This window comes from Equus przewalskii, chromosome 12 (genome assembly GCF_037783145.1).
Source record: "Equus przewalskii isolate Varuska chromosome 12, EquPr2, whole genome shotgun sequence".
Lineage (NCBI taxonomy): Eukaryota > Metazoa > Chordata > Mammalia > Perissodactyla > Equidae > Equus > Equus przewalskii.
In genome coordinates this window covers 34,989,075-35,010,595 of record NC_091842.1, presented here as the reverse complement: position 1 = coordinate 35,010,595, position 21,521 = coordinate 34,989,075, and positions in this window count along the sequence as shown.

Genomic DNA, 21,521 nt, shown 5'->3' with positions numbered 1-21,521 from the left:
CCATCCTGGAAAGCTGTCAGAACTGTGACACTTCAGATGACCATACCTCTTAAGTCTAGCTTCCAAACCCCACGCTGGAATCTTTCTGAGGTCTGCGATGTTTTGGTGGGGACACTATGGTGACTGTCACTCTGCGCGTTGTACTGATGCATTGGACATGCTGCAATCGAGGGTCTTACTTCCCGTGGTCGGACCTGCGTGTTCTGAAGTTCAGCAGATGATGGCAGCCTGTGATGCGAGAGGGTTTTGAGGGTCCAGTGCCAATTTTGTGGCCCTCGGCAAACTTGGGAAGTTTCACTCTTGCTGTTCCAAGTTGCTGATGGCCCCTCATTTTCTGTGTATGGAGTTGTTAATGCTTTTGAAAAACATTTAAAACTGCAGAAATCCAGCCACACAGCAGCTTCTCGTGTATGCAGCTCTTTCCACATCAGAATATATATGGTGATATTTTTTGACTAAATAGTGTTCCATTGTATGGATGGGCCTTCATGGGGGTCCCAGTTTTTCCTAGTAGGGCAGCAGTGAATATTCTGGTTTAAGTTTCTGTAGGATGAATTTCTGCAGGTAAAATTGCTGGTTCAAAGGAATTCTTATGTAAAATATTGATAGAAACCCACGAAAGGCCCTTTCTGCAAGGTACCGGGTACTCCTTCCAGCACTGGGTTAGGGGAGTGCCTTCTCCCCTCCATGTTAGTCGGTGTTGGGTCTCTGCACTCCTCGCAGGCAGAAATGGTCTTAGGATTTTCATTTGCTTTTTGCCCCCTCGTATGAAGGAAGAATCTCCCTGAAATCATGTGGATTTGCATGCTGACTCCACCACTTCCTGGGTATGGGAACCTGGGGAAGTTCTCTCCGGGCTCAGTTTCGTCATCTGTGAAATAGGTATCATAGGAAGAGATGCTGCGGAGCTGCGTGACTTGAATTCCTTGGCTACGTTGACATCTCCGTTTATAATCTACCTCTCATCAGTGGAGCCCTTGAGAAGTCAGGAATGGGGCTGATAGTTTTCGGAACGTGCCATTGAAAACATTCACACGCATGCATTCTTGAACAGAGCTTTGCAGCCTGACTCAGAAAGAAGGGTTTGGGGTACCTGGGGCAGCCTGCCACCACTCGCTTCCCTGGCCTGCTTTCAGGACCCGGGGACCCAGTGGGCTTGTGATCCAGATGTCCTTCTCCATAAATCCACCCAGGTGTGTGCCACTGTCACGGACCTTTGCAGGGAGATTCTCAGACTACTGGTGTCTGTTTCTCAGGGGCAGTGGTGCCAGGGCTGAAATTCCTTAGGGGAGAGGGGAACACTTCCCAAATCGTCCTTGAGTGCCCTGGGAGAGGAGCTTCGTCGCTTTCCCCGTCTCCTCTTCCAAGCTGACTCATGACCACAAAGGCAGTGTTGATTTCAAGGTGTAGCTAGAAATTCCCCACTGCCCTGAAGTTCTCATGGGCTCTTTGGGGCTTCTTAGGTTCACGTAAAGGTACAGAACTGTGTGTGGTTATTACACAATTGCGTTTGGTACTTGAAGGCCTGTCTCTTGCTCTTCTCAGTGTCCCAAACGTTTTCGACCGTGATCCACAGTACCTCTCCCATCAAGACCTAGCATGGCCACACCCCACCCCCCTCCAGAACAGAACAAGTTGTAGGAACAGTTGTTAACTTTCTGTCTGATGAACTCCACTCGATAGTTTCTTGCTGTTCCACTAAACAGTGTGCTGTGTGTAAACTGCTACATTGATTTCACAACCAATGCAAACCCCGGGCTCTCTGGACGTGAGTGCCTGGCACAGAGAGGACCGCGCACATTCTGGAATGAGCGGGTAGGTGGAAGGTGGCTTGAAGTTTTCTAGGTTTCAATGAAAAGGCCTTATTTTTCCTCCTGGGCCTTCACAGTCTGTCAACAACCAGGCTGCGGTGGGCAAGGCCAGGACTTCAGGAGCGGAAGGTGCGGGCGAGCCCTGCCTCCATCTCGGGTGAGATGAAGATGCCTGGAACCACTGCGGGCGCATGGTAAGACTCATGGTAGCCGTCAAACATGGGCCTGCTGGTCGTTGTCCATCCCGCTGGGTAAAATTCCTTCTCTGAGTCTGAGGCGCCTCTCTCCTGGGTCCTGCACTAGCCTCCGGCCCCAGTTCCCCCACTTCCTCTCTTTGCTCCACTTCTGTGGTTCTCAACCTGCCTGCACACTAGAATTGGCCAGGTCAGGTTGTACCGCAGACAAACTAGACAGGACTCGTTGGGGTGGGACAAGGCATGAGCGTTTCTCAAGCTTCCCCGGTCAGAAGAACCACCATCAGGACCTCTGGTGCACTCTGCAGAGACTTTGGGGGGAGTGGGGCCGTGGCCCTGCCCGGATTGTTTGCCTCCTGGGCAGGTGGCCAGTGGCCCTGGGCTTCTTCGGGCCTCCCTGAGGCTGAGGGCAGCTGCTGATGTCAGAGGACTCTGCCCCTTGCCTCGTTTCCCCTCCCCTCCTGCTGCCTGCCCGTCACCTTCAGTCCCTCAGGCTTGGAGGAAGTCTGGAGTGACTGGTGCATTCCTTGGGGCAGGTGTTGCACTGGTTTGGCAGGAGGAAGTTTGCACACAGGGCCCCGGGGTGCTGTGAGTCATGGCTCACCGGGAGTGACCCAGCAGCTCTGTCCCTAGACGTCTCTTCTCGCCTGCTGGGGCTGTGTCCCCTTGGGAGAGGTTCTAGGACTCCCCACCTACACACACTGAACCCAAAGGTCAGCTGGGCACGGGGTTGTGGTTTTTTTTTTTTAAAAAGGGCAGATTAAAGAATAAAAATGGATCCGAAGTCCTGCCTCCCGGTTACCTGTGTTTATATTTTAAAAATGGCATTGATAATACATGTATTGAGGGGAAATCGTACGGAAGGGTTCAGAAGTCTTCCTGAGCCATCTCCTGGGTGTCATCGTGTGCGCAGGTGAGTCTGGAGTTGTGCGGCCTCCTCTGACTGTGAGGGGAGCTGGGCTGCGGCGGAGGTTGGTGGGCACAGCAGAAAACCGGGAGAACTCTGGTCCTTGAGCGTGGTGGCCATCGAGGCAACTTGACGTGGAATCCTGTTACAAGGAGCGGTTCCCAGCCCAAGAAATCAGGGTGGGGTGCACCCTTCCCCATCCCTGCAGACCCCGGGTCTCCCCGCCTTGTCAAGAGTTATTGGGGGTGCTTTAGAAAAAATGGCTACACGTGTGCACCTGTATACACGTATCCCTGGAAAACAGCAGCCTAAAGGGTCGTTTACATGCTCAACTGCACTTCTGTTTTCCCTTCAAATATGTTGGAGCTCTTGCCCTTATCAGCTTGCATGGGTCTGCATCTTTTATTATGATGACTATTGTGGTGGAAAAGGGGGAAAGATCCCAAGTGCCATCCTCGCACCCACTCCATGCCCGGGGCAGCTACCGATGATCTCCATTTACCAGATGAGGAGAGTGAGGCTTCGGTGACTGGCTTTGTGACTGCTGCCATATGCAAGGCTGTGCTGGCTGCTGTGCCTGGAGGGAGTGAAGCCTAGGGGTGATGGTGTCACTCATCTTGGCAAGTTCTGTAGCCACTCTGCCTCAGTTTCCCTGTCTGTAAAGAGGGTTGTTTGTGTGCCTGGCACGGAAGAGTAGCCGGCACGTGGTGAGCACTTAGGAACTTCTTCATTCTGGCAGCCTGGCATGTGGGCGAGTTGAAGCCGTTGGTAAATTGTCCCCAGGCTGGTAAGTGGTGACTCCTGTTGGCGGCCGCTCTTGGGGGGGAGTGGAGTGTGCTGAGCTTGGTGGATGATTTAGGTGTAGGGACGTCACCAGGAATGGCTCAGGTGACACTCATTTCTGGGTTCAGCCTGGACCCGTATCCAAGGGCAGGAACAGTCTGTTCCCGGCGGCTCAGGGCCTCAACCTGAACCCATGCACGACAGGAGCGCAGCAGATGGACTCCCGCAGGGCTGCCTGGACCTGACATCAGAGACAGAGCTGTGCAACGGAAGCCTGCTGACATCCGCCCGCCAGGGTGGGCTGCCCTCGTCCACGCGCAGTGGGCTTCTCTCCAGCTGCGGGAGCCTCCTGATGTCCCCGGGCACGGGTAACTGCCCAGGGTCTCACCACCCAGCGGTTGTCTACATCCTTGCACAGGCTCACAGCCCAGCAGGCGGGGAAGACCTGTGAAGGCAGACAGCGTGGCAGGGGGTGGGTGGTTATTCCAGGCCCTGTCCCAGGGCGCAGCGCTGGCCCCTTCTGAGGCTGGGGAGGACCAGGACCTGTGGCATGTCTGCTGTCCCTCCAGCTGGCATTCTCGGTGGGTGCCAGCAGTGAGGATTTCCCTTCCTGGGCGAGACCTAGCAGGGTCCGGGGTCCACCCCACTGGAACCGTCTCCTCCAGAGGCTTCCTCTTGTTCAAGTTTACTTCAGCTGTAAATTTTACACATACTATGGAACACTTCTGATTTATGTCTGCCCCTGGGATGCCCTTGTGCCCACTTTTAAAAAGGCTGTCCCCTTACTAATTTTTTTTTTTTTTTTTGCTGAGGAATATTCACCCTGAGCTAACATCTGTTGCCAGTCTTCCTCTTTTTTGTATGTGGGATGCTGCCACAGCATGGCTGATGAGTGTTGTAGCTCCACGCCCAGGATATGAACCTGCAAACCTAGGCTGCTGAAGTGGAGCGTGTGAACTTGACCACTGTGCCGCAGGGCAGGCCCCTGTCCTGTTACTCTTTTCATTCATCTTCCGTGTCATCTCATCAGCCCCTCCCCTCCTGTGTTCTTCTCACTGCCCCTGTTTCTCATGGTGTCTCTTGACTTTATTTACTGGTTCACTTTTGTTTGGGGTCTGTGTGTCCTGGAGGCCATGTGTGTGCACTCTTGGACCTGTCACTGAGAAGTCATCCAGTGCGTTGCTGTTGAAGAAAAGAGGGGACCCCCATTTTACAGATGAGAAGACAGAGGCACTGAAAGGTCAAAGGGGCCAAACCAGGATCTGAACCCAGAGCCGACTGGCCTCTGCCCTGTCCAGAAGGAGCTTGTGAGCATCCCTTGTTGGGCTGGAGCTTGGGTTCGAATTCAAGAGGACTGGGGGGCGGGGGTGGTAGGGCCTTGGGCCGGTTACCTTCGCTGGAGCCCGTTTGCTCGTCTGTAAAGTAGGGATGAGAAAGATGACCCCTCAGAGGGTTGTGAGCATATAACCATTTAGCTGGCTGTAGTGTGTGTTGAACATCCTCTTGTTTTGGGGGCCGGGCCAGTGACCAAGGATGCCCGTGTGAGTTGCTTGGCCGTGAACTTGGTTTGAGTTTGAGACCTTCCTTCAGGGGCATGCCTGTCACTGTTGCAAGTAGATGCCAAAATCTTGTTCCCCCTCCCAGAGCCACGCACCCCACGAAGGCCTCACTCCCACAGGGGGACCTGTGCTTGGCCTTGAGCATCCCCCAAGCCTGGGAGCCCTGCATTCTCCTGGGGTGACTCACTTCCTGTTTGGGCTTGGAATTTGGAAGAGGAAACACTGCAGAGTCAGCTCCATGGAAACGGCTGGGCCCGCCCACCAGAGCCTTAAAGGGACAGTCCTTCCAGGCAGGGCTTGTCCTGGGTGCGGGGTGGGGCGGGGGTGAGTGGGGTGGTGATGAAGGGGCCCAGAGAGCCTGGAGTCAGGATTTGAGCCCAGGGAGTCTGCTGCCCGGTCCTACAGTTCTCCTCTTTTCTCCTAAGGGACCCCTATCCTCACCCCCCCTTTACCAATGCTCAGTCCAGTTGCAAGGCCATTTTAAAAGGACCTGTACTGCTGGGATCTTACTCTGTAATCTTGTTGAACTCGCTGCCTGGTCTTGGCCTTCGTTGCGTCTCCTCTCAAACTGGGTAACAATGTCCCAGGCTGATTGTGAAAATTCCATGAGATCCTGTTTGTCAGGAGTGGCACTCACTCAGATGCTGACAGGGACAGATAAATGAACGGAGCTGGCAGCCCTGAGACCGTGAATTGCAGAGTGCACATCCATTTAAGGACACGCAAATTCAGGTGTCTAAAGACAGCCCCTGTTGGCCCAGCCGAGCCCCATCTGTGGGTGGGGCTGGCTTTGCCCTCCCCTGGGTCAGGACTCCTGGGAGAATGGGTGGGTGTCTCTCCAGGCTCTTTCAGAACCAGCTCTCCAGCTTTCTGGGCCTCACCTTGCCCATCTCTAAAATGGGCCCTCTCGCCAGTCCTGGGTTGGGCTCCTGGGTCGGCGTGCTCAGGAATCAGTGAGCTGTAACTTGTGGTTCCTCATTCTCAGGGTTTAGACCCGCTTCCCACTCCCCAAGTCCCTCCGGTTCCCAGACTGCCAGATGGGGCTCCCTTGGGGCCTTGGGCCTGCCCTTCAGGGCTCTACCTGGAAGTCCCCTCCTAGGCCCCCTTGTGGCTGTCATGCTTTCGTGGCTGTGGACAGAGCAGGCTCTGGCGTCTGAGTGTTCGGGAGGTTGGGGACTGGACCGGAAGTCCGTCAGTCCTGCAGGAATTGATGTCATGCCCACAGGGAGATGAGGTCATCCTCCTGATAACGCTGTTTCTCGGTGTCTCTTGGGTGCCTCACAGGCATGTCCCATTGCACGGTGGGCGTGTCCCATTGCACACGTCCAGCAACCCTGAAGGCATGTGGATGTGCCTAAGGTGGAGTGACTCGTCTAGGGGTGCCTAGCTGGGCCTCGCACTTGGCATTTTCTCCCTCTTAAGTGCAGACTCCCTTCTCCTGTGTGCCTTTCCTTACCCGATTGAGGTGCAATCCCTGTTTCCGTGGGGCTCATCATCCAGCCGGGTGTATGATGTTCAGCATTGTTTTGTGTGTTTACCTTTGCTTTTTAGTCACTCCAGTTAAATGGTCGTGTTTCGTGGTCTCAGCATAAAAGGAAAACAGCCTTTTCCACTCAGTCATGGTTTTTCTTTAGTATAAAAACGGAATTCTTTATTACAGTGGCTGGTTCAGAATATTAAGCACACTATTTAAAGAAATAGAACAACACAGCAGGACTAAAAAAAGTCATGCTGATGTGCAATCTCTGGATGGAGCTGCCTGGATTTGAGTCCTGGCTCCACCACGGATGAGCTGTGTGACCTTGAGCAAACCCACTGAACTTCTCTGTGCCTCAGTTAGCCTCATCTGTAAAATGTGGCTAATGATAGTTTCAAGTTGCTATGAGGCTTAAATGAATGTAATGGCTTAAAGTTTGTAACGTCCTTAGAATAGAGTTTACGGTATAGTGAGTACTATATAAGAGTTTATTTAGGGGCTGGCCCCGTGGCCGAGTGGTTAAGTTCGCGCGCTCCGCTGCAGGCGGCCCAGTGTTTCGTTGGTTCGAATCCTGGGCGCGGACATGGCACTTCTCATCAAGCCACACTGAGGCAGCATCCCACATGCCACAACTAGAAGAACCCACAACGAAGAATACACAACTATGTACCGGGGGGCTTTGGGGAGAAAAAGGAAAAAATAAAATCTTTAAAAAAAAAAAAAAGAGTTTATTTAATATGGTAAGAGATAAATACAATGTGGGAAGCACACACAGCAGAGCCAGGGGCTCCCTTTGTCCCCCAAACCCCAACTGTGTTCTTTTGCAGAGGCAGCCTCTGAGGGCATTTTGGGATCTCTCTTTCTGGACCAGAAGTCAGCAAACTGCAGCCTCAGGGCTGAATTCATCACTGCCTGTTTTTGTAAATAAAGTTTTGTTTACACTTGTTTGCTGACACCTTCTTGCTACAACAGCGAGTAGAATAGTGTGACAGAGACCTTACAGTTCATGAAGCCCAAAATATTTGCTATCTGGTCCTTTGGTCCTTTGCAGAAAGTGTTTGCTGACCTCGTCTCTAGACCGTTTCCTAGGATTTTAAAAAATAGATGGAATTGTACTGTAGGCGTTCATTTCTCGGTTTGCTTTTCCTCACTTAACATCAAACTGAGAGCCTGCCTCCTGCTCTGTCCGTGTGGACCAGCCTGCTGCCCGTATTGCAGATTTGCCTGTGCCGTAATTTATCAACCCATCTCTGTGAGTCACGTTGTTTGTTTCGGTGTAGTCTATTGCAAAAAGCTCCACAGCGGATGTCTTTTGTGCACGTATGTTTGATTTGTAGATATCAAGGCGTGGAAATTCTGGGTCAAAGCATACATAGATTTAAACATTTATCTAGACTATCCAGTTACCTTCCCAAAAGGCCAGTTTATACCACCTCCAGCGAGGCCTGCCAGGACTCTTTCCCTCCACATCTGAGTGTTGATTCCTTCCAAATTAACTTAGAGTTGAATTTATAGTTCTCATAAAAGTCCAAGGGGGTTTTTGGAAATGGGTCAGAAATATTTAAGCTCAGCTGAAAGAAGTCACAGCTGAGAATAGCTAAGGAAATCTTGAAATAAAAGAAATTAAAACTTATAAAAGAGTAGTAATTAAACGTTAAGTATAAAGCAGACACTCCAGAAAATACCTTGGTTTATGAAGAACTTGGCATTCCATCAGGAAACAGCACAAAATGACAGCGAGGCGGTGGATGGTCAATGAGTGGTTTTGGGAAAATTGACTATTTGGGGAAAAAAATTGTTAGGGCCTCACTTAATGCTCCCAGATATATCGATAGATTGAAGAGTTAAATGTGAAACACGAACAATTAAGAACCGGAGGAAAATATATTCAAATATTTATAAGCATACAGGTAGTGGACGATATTTTTAAAAATAAAAGCTTGATTGTGAGTCTAAATGTAAACTTCATCAATATAAACAGAATTGGAAGGAAAAAGGGACTATGACAAGTATGACAAATTTAAGCTCTCTGCACACACACACACTCACGCACACACTGGGGGGAGATACACATGTGAGTAAGAAATTAATATGCCGAGAAGTAAAAATAGAAGATGTGAAGAGGGGGTTTTCAAAAGCAGAAATACCAATGACCAATCAATATATGAATAAAAGTTCAACCTTGCTTTGTGAAGTTTGAATTTTAAAAAGAGCTACTTTTTTTTTTTTTTTTGAGGAAGAGTAGTCCTGAGCTAACAGCCACTGCCAATCCTCCTCTTTTTGCTGAGGAAGGCTGGTCCTGAGCTAACATCCATGCCCATCTTCCTCTACTTTATATGTGGGACGCCTAACACAGCATGGCTTGCCAAGCGGTGCCATGTCTGCACCCGGGATCCGAAGTGGCAAACCGCAGGCCACCGAAGTGGAACGTGTACACTTAACCGCTGCGCCCCTGGGCCGACACCAGAGCCACTGTGTTTTGAATACAGTTATGGAAAGATAAGTGGGTACCACTCAGCGCGGGGATGCCAGAGATGGTGTCCCCTTGCACATGCTGCTCCTGAGGGCAGACCGTTAGAACATTTTGAAAAATAAGTTGGCCGTGTACATCAAGATCTCTAAAAACGGTCCTACCTTTTGATCCTATGATTCCATTTCTAAACATTAACACCAAGAGAGGAATGATCAGAGTTCTGGAAGCCGATTCTTTCAGAACAATATGAAGTGTAGTATTATTTGGACTAGAAGACAGAAAGAAAGAACAAAAAACCCCGAGTGACAGGGGACCGATTAAACATAGCAGTTTCGTCAGGTGGAGAATTATGAAACCTTTATAAAGCATGCTCTTGCATATTTCAAGCAATGGAGAAATGCTCATAATATAATGAGAAATAGATGCAGCATGATCTTAATTTGGCTAGAACAATGCTGGCATCAAGTTTTCAATAAATGTTAGCTGTGGTCATCATTGCAAATTTCAAACCCTCAAATGATCATTCATTCATTCGTTTGTTTGTCACTGGGTTGACACGTATTTGAGTGTCCCGGCTCCCTGCCTGGCCCGCCAGTGTGTGAGCACGTTGGGCAGGTTGTGGGGGCGGTTGTCCTGAGCTGCTCTCTTGCTCCCGTCTCGGCGGCTCCCTGGGCCTTCAGCCGCCTCTGTTTCTGGCTGGGCACTGCCATCTAGAGGCTCCTGGCCCACAGGGCAGCTGTGCCTTGTGGGCTCCAGTCCCAGCGTCCAAGAAAGCCCTGTCTTCACTGTGCGCACGGCCCTGGGAGGGCTGCTTGTTTTCTGGAAGCCTGTGAGAACATCAGCACTAGAAAGACTCTTCAAGATGCCTTATGTCAAGATCTTTATATGAATTAAGGAAGTCTTTGGGGCAGTGTTTCTTCAAATGTGATCCTTGAACCCTCATGGGTGCCAGCTGATGGGAGATGCAATAACAAAGACCCGGGGTCCATCCCAGTCCCCCTAGTCAGCCCTTGCGTGGGGGATCAGGGATGCCCAACGTCGAGAATTTTTGCCATGCTCCCAGGTGATTCCGGTGCACACTGAAGTTTGAGTGCCATCAACCCAGACCAGAGAGATTTTCTAATTCAGTGGGAGTGGGGGGTGGGTGCTTGCCCCTGAGCCTTTGACCTTCTCCCTGGAAATATGCACAGAGGTTCATTTTAGGAGGATCCTTGACTTTATTTTAAGACTTTTTAAAGAGCAGTTTTAGGTTCACAGCAAAATTGAGAGAAGGTACGGAGAGTTCCCGTGTACCCCTTGCCCCCATACGTGCACAGCCACCTCCATTATCAACATCTCCACCAGATGGCACGTTTGTCACAACTGATGAGCCTACACTGACGCATCATTGTCACCCAAAGTCCATAGTTTACATTAAGGTTCACTCTTGTGTTGGACATTCTGTAGGTTTGGACAAATGCATAATGACATATATCCGTCATTACAGTGTTGTACAGAGTATCTGCACTGCCCTAAAAATCCTCTGTGCCCCATCTATTCATCCCTCCCCTGCCGCAACCCCAGGCAACCACCCATCCTTTTACTGTCTCCATAGTTTTGTCTTTTTCAGAATGTCACCTGGTTGGAATCATACACTGTGTAGCCTTTTCAGACTGGCTTCTTTCACTGAATCATATGTACTTACGGTTTCTCCATGTCTTTTCATGGCTTGATAGCTCATTTCTTTTTAGTGCTGAGTAATATTCTATTGTCTGAATGAACCCCGGTTTATGACTAAAGCTACTGTAAACATCCACATGCAGGTTTTTGTGGGGAATAAGTGTTCAACCCCTTTGGGTAAATACCAAGGAGTATGGCTGCTGGATTGTGTGGTAGGAGTGTGTTTAGTTTCGTAAGAAACTGCCAGACTGTCTTCCAAAGTGGCCGCACCATTTTGCACCCCCACCTGCAATGAATGAGAGCTCTTCTTGCTCCAAATCTTTGCCAGCATTTGAAGTTGTCAGTGTTGCAGACTGTGGCCATTCTAACAGGTGTGTAGTGATCTCGCTGTGGTTTTAATTTGCATTTCCTGATGATACACGATGTGGAGCACCTTTTCATATGCTTATTTGCCATCTATATATCTTCTGTGACAAAATATCTATTAAGATCTTTGGCCCATTTTTTTTTTCCCTTTTTCTCCCCAAAGCCCATAGGTACATAGTTGTGCATTTTAGTTGTGGGTCCTTCTAGTTGTGGCATGTGGGATGCCGCCTCAACATGGCCTGATGAACGGTGCCATGTCTGCGCCCAGGATTCGAACTGGCGAAACCCCGGGCTGCCAAAGTGGAGCACGCAAACTTAACCACTCGGCCATGGGGCCGGCCCCTGACCCATTTTTAAATCAGGTTTGTTTCCTTCTTGTTGAGTTTTAAGAGTTCTTTGTATATTTTGGATAATGGTCCTTTATCAGAGGTGTCTTTTGCAAATATTTTCTCCCAGTCTGTGGCTTGTCTTCTCATTCTCTTGACATTGTCTTTCGCAGAGCAGAAGTTTTAATTCGAATGAAGTCCAGCTTATCAATTGTTTCTTTCATGGGTCGTGCCTTTAATGTTGTATCTAAAAACTCATTACTATACCCAAGGTCATCTGCCTAGGTTTTTGCCTATGTTATCTTCTGGGAGTTTTATGGTTTTACGTTTTACATTGAAGTCTGTGATCCACTTTGCATTAATTTTTGTGGGGGGTGTTAGGTGCTGTAGCCAGAGACGCAGAGAGCCCTGCATGGAGGGGAAGGCTGATATGCTGCCCCCAAACCCTCTGGGACTGAGTGGGGCTGACCCATTCGCCCGCATTCCCTGGAGAAGGAGGAGACCCTATTTTTTGTTAGTCTGCGCACTATTCCCTGCCACAGGGATGGCAGAACTTAAAACATTTCTATTTGATAAAACAAGCAGTGATTTGAGTGTAAAAGCGTAAAATTCTAAATGCACTGGTTTTGTATAATTTCTCTCCTGTGAGCAACGTAGAGGGGTTCATAATTAACACCTTACTGATACCAAGTGCATGAGAAAAAATGGCACAAAGTCAGATTTTGCAAATCCTCGCTCGTCACCTATCAAGGCTGTGACCTTGACCAAGTTACTAACTTCTAAGTTTTCTCATCTGTGAAAGAAGATTAAGGACAGTATCTTACCTGTGGCAAAGATTGCTCATTATCCCCCAGGAGCCTTTTCCCCTGATTTTTAGCTGGGGCATATGGCTACACCAAATAATGACTACATTTCTCAGCCTCCTTTGCAGCTACGTGTAGCCATGTGACCAAGTTCTGGCCAATGGGGCGTAGGTAAAAGTGGTATGGCGAACTTCTGGGGGATATTGCGCTTCTCTTTTCCTTTTCCTCCTTCCCCTGAGCCAGATTGCAGGCATAAAGGCTGGAGATGGAGCAGCCATCTGGAACTTGAGGTTGTTTTAGGAATGGAGAATGGAGGATGTGCATAGTAGACCAACAAGGAAGAAGAAAGTCATTCCCTGACGCTGTCGCGCTGTCACACCAGCCCTGGGCCACTTCATATCAGATTTTTTTTTTTTTTTTTGAGGAAGATTAGCCCTGAGCTAACTGCTGCCAATCCTCCTCTTTTTGCTGAGGAAGACTGGCCCTGAGCTAACATCTGTGCCCATCTTCCTCCACCTTATATGTGGGCTGCCGATCACAGCATGGCTTGCCAAGTGGTGCCATGTCCGCACCCAGGATCCGAACCGGCAAACCCCAAGCCGCCAAAGCAGAATGTGTGCATTTAACCGCTGTGCCACCCGGCCAGCCCCTCATATCAGATTTTTATGTCACAGAAAAATAAACTTCTATCTTATTTAGGCCACTGTCATTTTGCATCTCTGTTACTTGTAATTGAACTTAGTCCTAATAAATGCCTGGCCTCATAGATTTCTTGGGAAGATTAAATGAGATGTTATGTACAACTTGCCTATCGCAACAGCTGGCCCATTATACACACGCACTCAATGTTAGCTTTTTTCCCCTTTTTTTAAAGATTAGCCCTGAGCGAACATCTGTCGCCAAGCTTCTTTCTTCGTCTTCTTCTTCTTCTCCCCAAAGCCCCCTAGTACATAGCTGTAAATTCTAGTTGCAGCAGCTCCTTCTAGTTGTGGCATGCGGGACGCTGTCTCAGCGTGGCCTGATGAGCGGTGCCATGTCTGCACCCATGATCCAAACCAGAGAAACCCTGGGCCGCCGAAGTGGAGCACGCAAACTTAACCACTCGGCCACGGGGCCAGCCCCCAATGTTAGCTTTTTATTAGTAGCTTCTCTCGCATCTAATTATAATAATGGACTTTCATCCCCAATGAGAACTCTAGAGGGGGGTCCTTCTGGAAAGGAAAATTATCAAGATTGTGTTAACTTTTTTTGGTTCTAAACAATTACAAAAAAGAAAACAGTATCATCATAAACAACAGATTCAACTAGAAATGATTTCATTTGAACCCGTCTCCTGTTTACTGGTTTTAGGGGACAAAGCCCAGCCTTTCAGAACTGCGTGGTATTTTAATTGGAAGATCAGTCATACATCCCTTTAAATAGCTGTGTTTACAAGCACATAGTTCAATTGTTCCACATGTGAAACCCAGCCTTTCAAAACAGTTTAGTGGCATTCTTCTCCTTGGCTTTCTCCGTTTTAAGAAACATGTTGCAACATTTTCCAGAAGTCGGTGGCCCCAGGCCAGCTTTGTGCTTTGTAACCTATGGAGGGCCCATTTACCAAATGTTCAGTCATACCTACTGTGTCCAGTTAATGTGTCGATAGTTTCTAAGATCCCCTTTAGCTCTCAAGTTCTCCGATTCTGCAAAATATTGCCAGTCTTCAGAATGCAAACCTTGATCTAAGGAATCCCAAGAAGAAATCAACAAGGATGGTAACATTGAAGAAAGAGAATTGTTACAAGGTTTATTATCATCAACGGATGAAGGAAAGAGAAGATAAAGATCAAGACGGTTACTCATTAATGTTTAAAAAATTTAACAATATTAAATACAACATTTGAGGGAAGGATAATACCTGTTAATACTCTACATTGATATAATCTTAAAAAGACAGTAAGTACTAATATTTTTATTATGGCATAAAGCAGTATTTTTCATGTTAACTCAATTTTACAGTAAAGAGAAAATATGCTATGTAAAACTGTAGAGAAACTGCTGTCCAGAAAGCTCCAACTTAAAAGTGGCTTGTATTTTAAAAGCCCAGTGAGTTGTTGGTATGTAAATTGGAAAATATTTTCTCTGTAAAAAATATTAAAATGATAGCATTTCCCAGGCTAGCCCAACAAGCCCGGTTAAACCAAACAGTAGCTGAATTATACATTTATAAATATGGTTTGAGTTCTGGGGTCCAGGAGAAACTTTAGCTTTGTTTATTGAGATAACCATGTTTTTCTTAAAATTAAGTTGTGTGATGTGAAATTCCTGTTAATCCTCCCTCTTATTTTTTATTTTTATTTTTTTGAGGAAGATTAGCCCTGAGCTAATATCTGCTGCCAATCCTCCTCTTTTTTGCTGAGGAAGACTGGCGCTGAGCTAACATCCATGCCCATCTTCCTCTGCTTTCTATGTGGGACGCCTGCCACAGCATGGCTTGATGAGTGGTGCTAGGTCCACACCCGGGATCTGAACCGACGAACCCCGGGCCGGCGAACCGGAACGGGCAAACTTTACCACTGTACCACTGGGCTGGCCCCTCCCTCTTATTCTTGATTTACATCTGACTATTTTTCTTTTGGCTAATTCATATGAAGTTTTAGCTGTCCTTCCCCTAAAGGTAGGTACTGAATCCTTTTAATCTGCTTGCTAAGGCACCCATCCTCATTCATGAAAAGTTTTCTGGTTGTTAGTAAAGCATGCCCAGTATTTGGGCAAAAATAAAATCTAACAAATTACGATCCACAAGGCACATGAGCGGACACCTTGCTCTGTGTCTTGGTGGGAGACCAAGAGGAATGAAGAGGAGATGAGTGGACCAAGGAATAAAAACCAAGAGAATGTCTGAGAACAGTGGGCCGGGTGTTCATCCAGTTGGGATTCAAGAAGAGAATTGAGGGGCCGGCCCGGTGGTGCAGTGGTTAAGAGCGCACGTTCCGCTCTGGCGGCCTGGGGTTCGCTGGTTCTGATCCTGGGTGCGGACATGGCACCACTCATCAAGCCATGCTGAGGCAGGCGTCCCACATATAAAGTAGAGGAAGATGAGCATGGATGTTAGCTCAGGGCCAGTCTTCCTCAGCAAAAAGAGGGGGATTGGCAGCAGTTAGCTCAGGGCTAATCTTCCTCAAAAAAAAAAAAAAAGAGAATTGAAGTTCCAATAGAAAAAGGACCTTCCTCCAGGACCCAGAGTCGAGCTGGCTGTGGCATCGACGTGATTTCAGCACACGTGCAGTGAACGCTCCTGCTGAGTGCTTCTCTCCTTCACTTTCCCTGGAACCCCACATTTATTTGGCGCGGCTGCTGTAACAAAGCGCCACAAACTGGCTCGCTGAAACGGCAATGGTGGATTCTCCCCATTCTGGAGGCCAAAAGGCCAAAATCAAGGTGGCCGGAGGGCTGGCTCCTTCTTAGGGAAGTGAGGGAGAATGTTCCCCCAGCTTCCGGTGTAGGTGGGCGTCTCCTCCCTGTGTCCTTACGTGGTCTTCCCTTTGTTATTGTCTCTATGTGCAAATTTCCCTTTTGTGACACCAATCATACTGGATGGGGGTCTTCACAGGAATCGTCGAAGGGTCTTTGAATGAGTCCAGATGGCCCAGGACTCCGGGCCGGGGAGGCTGCACAGCCACACGGTTGAGAAGAAAGACTTCGGGGCCACCTGCCTGAGCTGGAATACTGCTCTGGAACTTGCTAGCTAAGGTCCTTGAGCAAGTCACGTGATCTCTCTGTGCCTCAGTTTCCTCACGTGTGAAAGGGCACTGTGAGTGGTACCCAGCTCCTGAGGATGAGAACAGGGAACGCGTACAGGGTGCTCAGTGCTGCGGCTGCCGCTCGGCGCGTGTCCACTAAGGGTTCGCTGGTTGTCGTCCGTTTCAGGGCCACTCCTCTGAGGGTCTGTGGTGCCCTCGTCCTGCGGTCCCTGCCCAGCCCGGGCCTGGGGGCTTGGCTTCAGTCAGGCGCCGAGTTAGAATCCTGGCTTCTCCTCTTCTTGGATGTGCCATCTTGGGCAACTGACTGGCTTCGGGTCTCCGAGGCTCAGTTTCCCCAGCTTTAAATGGGCAAATGATATTACTGATCGTAGAGAGTCATTGTGAGGCTTGAAGACCATTCGTTCATTCAGCAAATATTTATCGTTGTCCTTTACTACAGGAGTCTATCTAGAGATAAACATTAGACAAATTAACGAGGGATGGAAGCACTGTAGGGAAAAATAAAGCAGAGAATGGGAAAGAGGTGGAATGGGAGAGAGGAAGTGGCAGCTTTCTAAAGGGACATTTGAACAAAGACCTGAAGAGGAGGAGGGAGTGAGTCATGAGGGCATAGGCAGTGCAAAGGCCCTGGGGTAGGAGTACACCTGGTGGGTTGGAGGGACAGCATGGAAGCCAGTGTGGCTGGAGTAGAGCTGGGAGTGGAGAGAGGAGGAGGTGAAGGCAGAGAGGGACAGACACTGCTGGAAGGACCTTGGCCTTACAAAAAGGTCAAGTTTAGCCACTGGGAACATTCCGCACATATGTTTTGGGCACTGCCTTGTCCCAGGCACTATGCTGGGCTTGGAGGCAGTCCAGGCCTCGGAGAGTTCAGCCCTGCACTTGGGGGCATTGGGGCTTTGCAGAGGGGCTTTCTGGGGGAGTCCTGGGGGCTGTGTCTGGGTCTGCTTCATTTGTGACCCTAAACAGGTGCTCTGGGGGCCTTTGGGAGCAGAACAAATGCACCCTTTCAACGTCTAGTGGCTTATTTATTAGAAATGACTTTTAAAATGTTTTCCTTAGGGGTGATGGAAGCCCGCCGCTCGCCTGGGTCTCTTTTTCTCTAGTCCCCACTGGTGGCTGAATTTGGTTCACTTGTCTTTCCCCGTACCGCTCCAGGCAGAATTCTGCCAGCCTTTGGGAGAGATGCAGATAATATATTCTTTTGAAGTGCAGGCATTCTTTATTATTATTATTAAAATCTTTACCATGTTAGTCTATTGAGTTTGGAACTTGAAACAGATGGGGCTACCGGACTGAATTCTTTTTCTCCCCCACCCCATCCCTCCACCCCATCCCTCCACCCCATCTGTATCCTCTCTCCCCTCATCTCTCCTCCTTCCACCCCTCCTCCCCCCTCCCTCTCTCCCCAGTTCCTTCCCGGTTCTGTTTGCTGCAGAGGATGCCAGTTCTTGTGTCTGTGTTTCCGTATCACTCGCTATTTCTGCGCTCTCTCTGTCTCGACTCCAGCAGTGTTGACATTTGGGCTGGATGCCTCTTTGTTGCGTGCTGTCCTGTGCACTGTAGGACGTTTAGCAGCGTCCCTGACCTCTCCCCACTAGATGCCAGTTGCACCTCCACCTCAGTTGTGACCACTAGAGGTGTCTCCAGACATTGTCAGATGTCCCCTGGGGGACACAGTTGCCTTGAGAACCATTGACCTATCCTCTTCATCTCTCCAGGTCTCTGTCTGTCTCTGGCCAGCACGAGCCGGTCCCCAGGGCCGGGAAGCCAGGCTGCACCCCATGAGCCCTTGTCGCTTCTGGCCATAGCCTGCCTCCTCCATCGGGGGCGGAGGGGTGGACCATGGCAAGAGTGGGAGTGAGGAGAGGGCCGGGAGGACTTCGGGCAGCTCTAGAGTGGCCTCAGAGCGCGTGAAGAGTCACGGAGAGGGTGGCTAAAGTTAGAGCTTCCTGGCCTTACCTCCAGCCTCTCGTGGTCCGTTTGAGACCCATGGTTTTGGGCTTTGGATAAAAAAGTGATGCTGGCCTGTGGCCTGTGTCCGGGCTTCCAAAAGCTACCTCAGCAGTTGAGTACCTACTGTAGACCCTGGGCTTCCCGTCTCTCACTGGGACCCGAATTTCTGAACAAATTAAGTCCCAAAGTTCTCCCGCAGTCCCCGTGGCTTGGGCTGTGGCCTGTATGATGTAGCTGGGGCTGGTCGCACCTCGGTTCTAAGCTATCGGGCGAGCTGTGCGGCCCCAGAAACCCTCCCGTGGGCCTGCGCCATGCCCTGGACGTGCACACACACTCGTGCAGGTGGTTTCCACAGCGCGGTCACCTCGCTCGCCCTCACTTGCTGCATTTGGCCCTGACGCCCTTCCCGGGGGAGCTGGGAAGAGGCTGCTCTGACTGCCCCCGGCTGTGAGGGTCCTGGGTGTCGGCCCCCTCCTTTCCCTGAACAGTGGAGGGAGGGGCCGCAGCAGGTGCTGGAAGCTGCAGAATGGGGGAGCAGAGAGGGCTCTCGTGTTAGGTGGACCCACAGACCCGACTTGGAATCCAGATTCTGCCACTTACAGCTGTGTGACCTTGAGCCAGTCACTTCACCTCTCTGAGCCTCTGTTTCTTCTATAAAATAGGAATAGCACCACCCAGTGGCATATCTAGCTTATATAACACCCAGAGTGGATCATTTTTTTTTAACAGCTTTATTCAGATGTAATTCATGCACCATATACTTCACCCACTGAAAGTACAATTTGATGGGTTTTGGCATATTACATTATTCACTTAAAAATTTATGGTAAAATCTATATCACATGAAATGCACCATTTGATCATTTTTAAGAGTACACATCAGTGGCATTCATTACATCAGCACCTCCTCTTGTAGATGCCAAAGTGATCTGTGATGGCCAGTAACAATCATGGTCTCGATTTGTCCTTTCGTTTTAAAACAAACGATTAACAACTAAAAGAGAAGCATCCGTTTCAATTTCCAAGGTGTTATTCGTATTCAGTACAATGTTTCACGTGTGAACTAGAATTTGCCTTCACGGGACAAAAACAGCACACTAGTGGGTCCCCTTTTCACTGTAAACACAAATAAAAACGCCTAGATTTCACGTGCCGACAGAGTGACAGGATGGAAGTAACCCCAGCTCTGTCCTTGTCACAGCGTCTTCCTTGTCTCTGTTGACTCTGCTGTCTGCACGTGGGGACACGAAGCACCGGGGGGCATTGGAGACGCACACCGCCCCCCGAGAGGGCTCCGAGGATGCCCACACAAAGGCGGTAGCTGAGTCTGTCTGGCTGTGTAGCTGAGCGCTCTCAGAATTCAGTTCTGTGTACAGCACAATGTGTATTAAGGGATAAGTGATAAAAATGTGCTGATTGTAAGTTTATGTCCGTATTATTAAAACTCAACGGGAACTGCGGCAGCTGTCTAGAACTTGGCCCAATCAGAGAGATTTTGGGGGAGGAGTATTATGTGATTTGCATGGTGATAATGAAAAGTGGTCCAGCTTGGGGTTGGTTTTATTCTTGTTTTAAGTTCTGTGCATGAGATGTGGCCCCTCCTTGCCCGCCCCGGGTGGGCCCTCCCCCGGCCCCGCTGGCTGTGGACTGTGGCTTGGCAGCGATGTGTCGGAGGCGCCCGGCACGTGTGTAGTGAGTGTTCCATACACGACTGAGCCTCTGTCATGATCAAGACTGGCCAATGTGGCTCTTTGCACAGACAGGGGCTATTTATGACTTTTTCTAATCTTGGGTGTGGCCCTCATTCGCACATAAATCATTGTGTCCCCTCTGAAACCTTTCTCCAAGAGGACAGGAAGATGGACTTTTCAGCCGTCGAACCTCATGCTGTTTTTCTATGTAATTTGCTGGGGCAGGAAGAGTGACTCACGTTGCTCTGAGCCCTCTGCTTTGGGGCTGTCAGTCGGAGCTCACGTAAGATCCCCTTTTTATTAAAATCCTTAAGGTAAATTCCCCCGATGAAGCATCCACATGCTAGAGTCAGTAACGGGACAGCAGGCATTTAAAGATGGGCTGCGGGCGGTGCCGTGGGAGCAGAAGACTCCACCGTTAGCTCTGTCCTCGAGTAAAACCAGACGGGATCCTGTCACGATCCTGCCAGCCTATCCCGGCCTCCCCCTCCTCTCCCTCCCAGAGCTGCCCCTGATGTCGTTCTCGCGGTGTGCTGGGCATCAGATAGGCACTGGCCTGCCTTCCATCCACGCCACGCCCTGCAGGGCACATGCTCACACTTCGTTTCAGGGATGAAGATACTGAGGTTAAGGGAGCCAGCATCTCATCTCCACTGCAAATCTCTCTGCTCCCACATCCTTCTGGGGCACCCCACACCCGGACTCCCCTGAATTGTGTGTCTGTGTCTGTGTCTGTGGTACCTTCCTGGTACCTCTCCCTTGGTACCACACAGGCCACTTTCTCCAGGCCTGTTCCCTACCCCTTAGTTGTCAGAAGTCAGAGGTGGGCTCTGTTTGAAGTGTTTCTGGGGTATCCTCATTGCACCCCACTCTTGGGCCCTCTATCTGTTTCCTAGTGCTCCCGAAACAAAAGACCACAGACTGTGTGGCTTAAAAGAATAGTAATTTATTCTCTCCCAGTTCTGGAGACCGGAAGTCCCGAATCAAGGTGTTCTCCAGGCTGCTGGTTGGTGCCGGCCATCCTGGGCATCCTTGGCTGGTAGCTGCCTCCCTCCGTCTCTGCCTCCGTCTCCACATGGCACTGTCCCCGTGTGTCTGTGTCCAAGTTTCCTTCTTCTTATAAAGACACTCATCACTGGATTTAGCCCCCGCCAAGCCAGCATGACCTCATCTTAACTGTTGCATCTGTAAAGACGCTATTTACAAATAAGGTCACATTCTGACATTCCAGGTGGACATGAATTTGGGGAGGACACTCTTTTTTTTTTTTTTTTTTGAGGAAGATTAGCCCTGAGCTAACCTCTGCTGCCAATCCTCCTCTTTTTGCTGAGGAAGGCTGGCCCTGAGCTCACATCCGTGCCCATCTTCCTCTACTTTATATGTGGGACGCCTACCACAGCATGGCTTGCCAAGCGGTGCCATGTCTGCACCTGGGATCCGAACCCGCGAACCCTGGGCTGCCAAAGCGGAACATGAGTGCTTAACCGCTGCGCCACCGGGCCGGCCCCTGGGAGGACACTATTAAACCCACAACAGTCCCCTTCTCTCCCTGATCCCTGGTCATCTTCTTGGTGACCCTTCAGGGCAAAGGGCCCTGAGGAGATGTCTTCGCAGAGAGGCAGTCCAAATCCCACGGTGCACAGGACACAGGGGTGGGACTCAGGGGCAGAGAGGTGACCACTCACTGGTGGGAGCAGATGAAAAGTGAGAGGGCAGGTGGGGGAGGGGGAGGGGTCCAGGGCTGGGATGGGAACCCTGCAGGGGAGTTGGAGACAC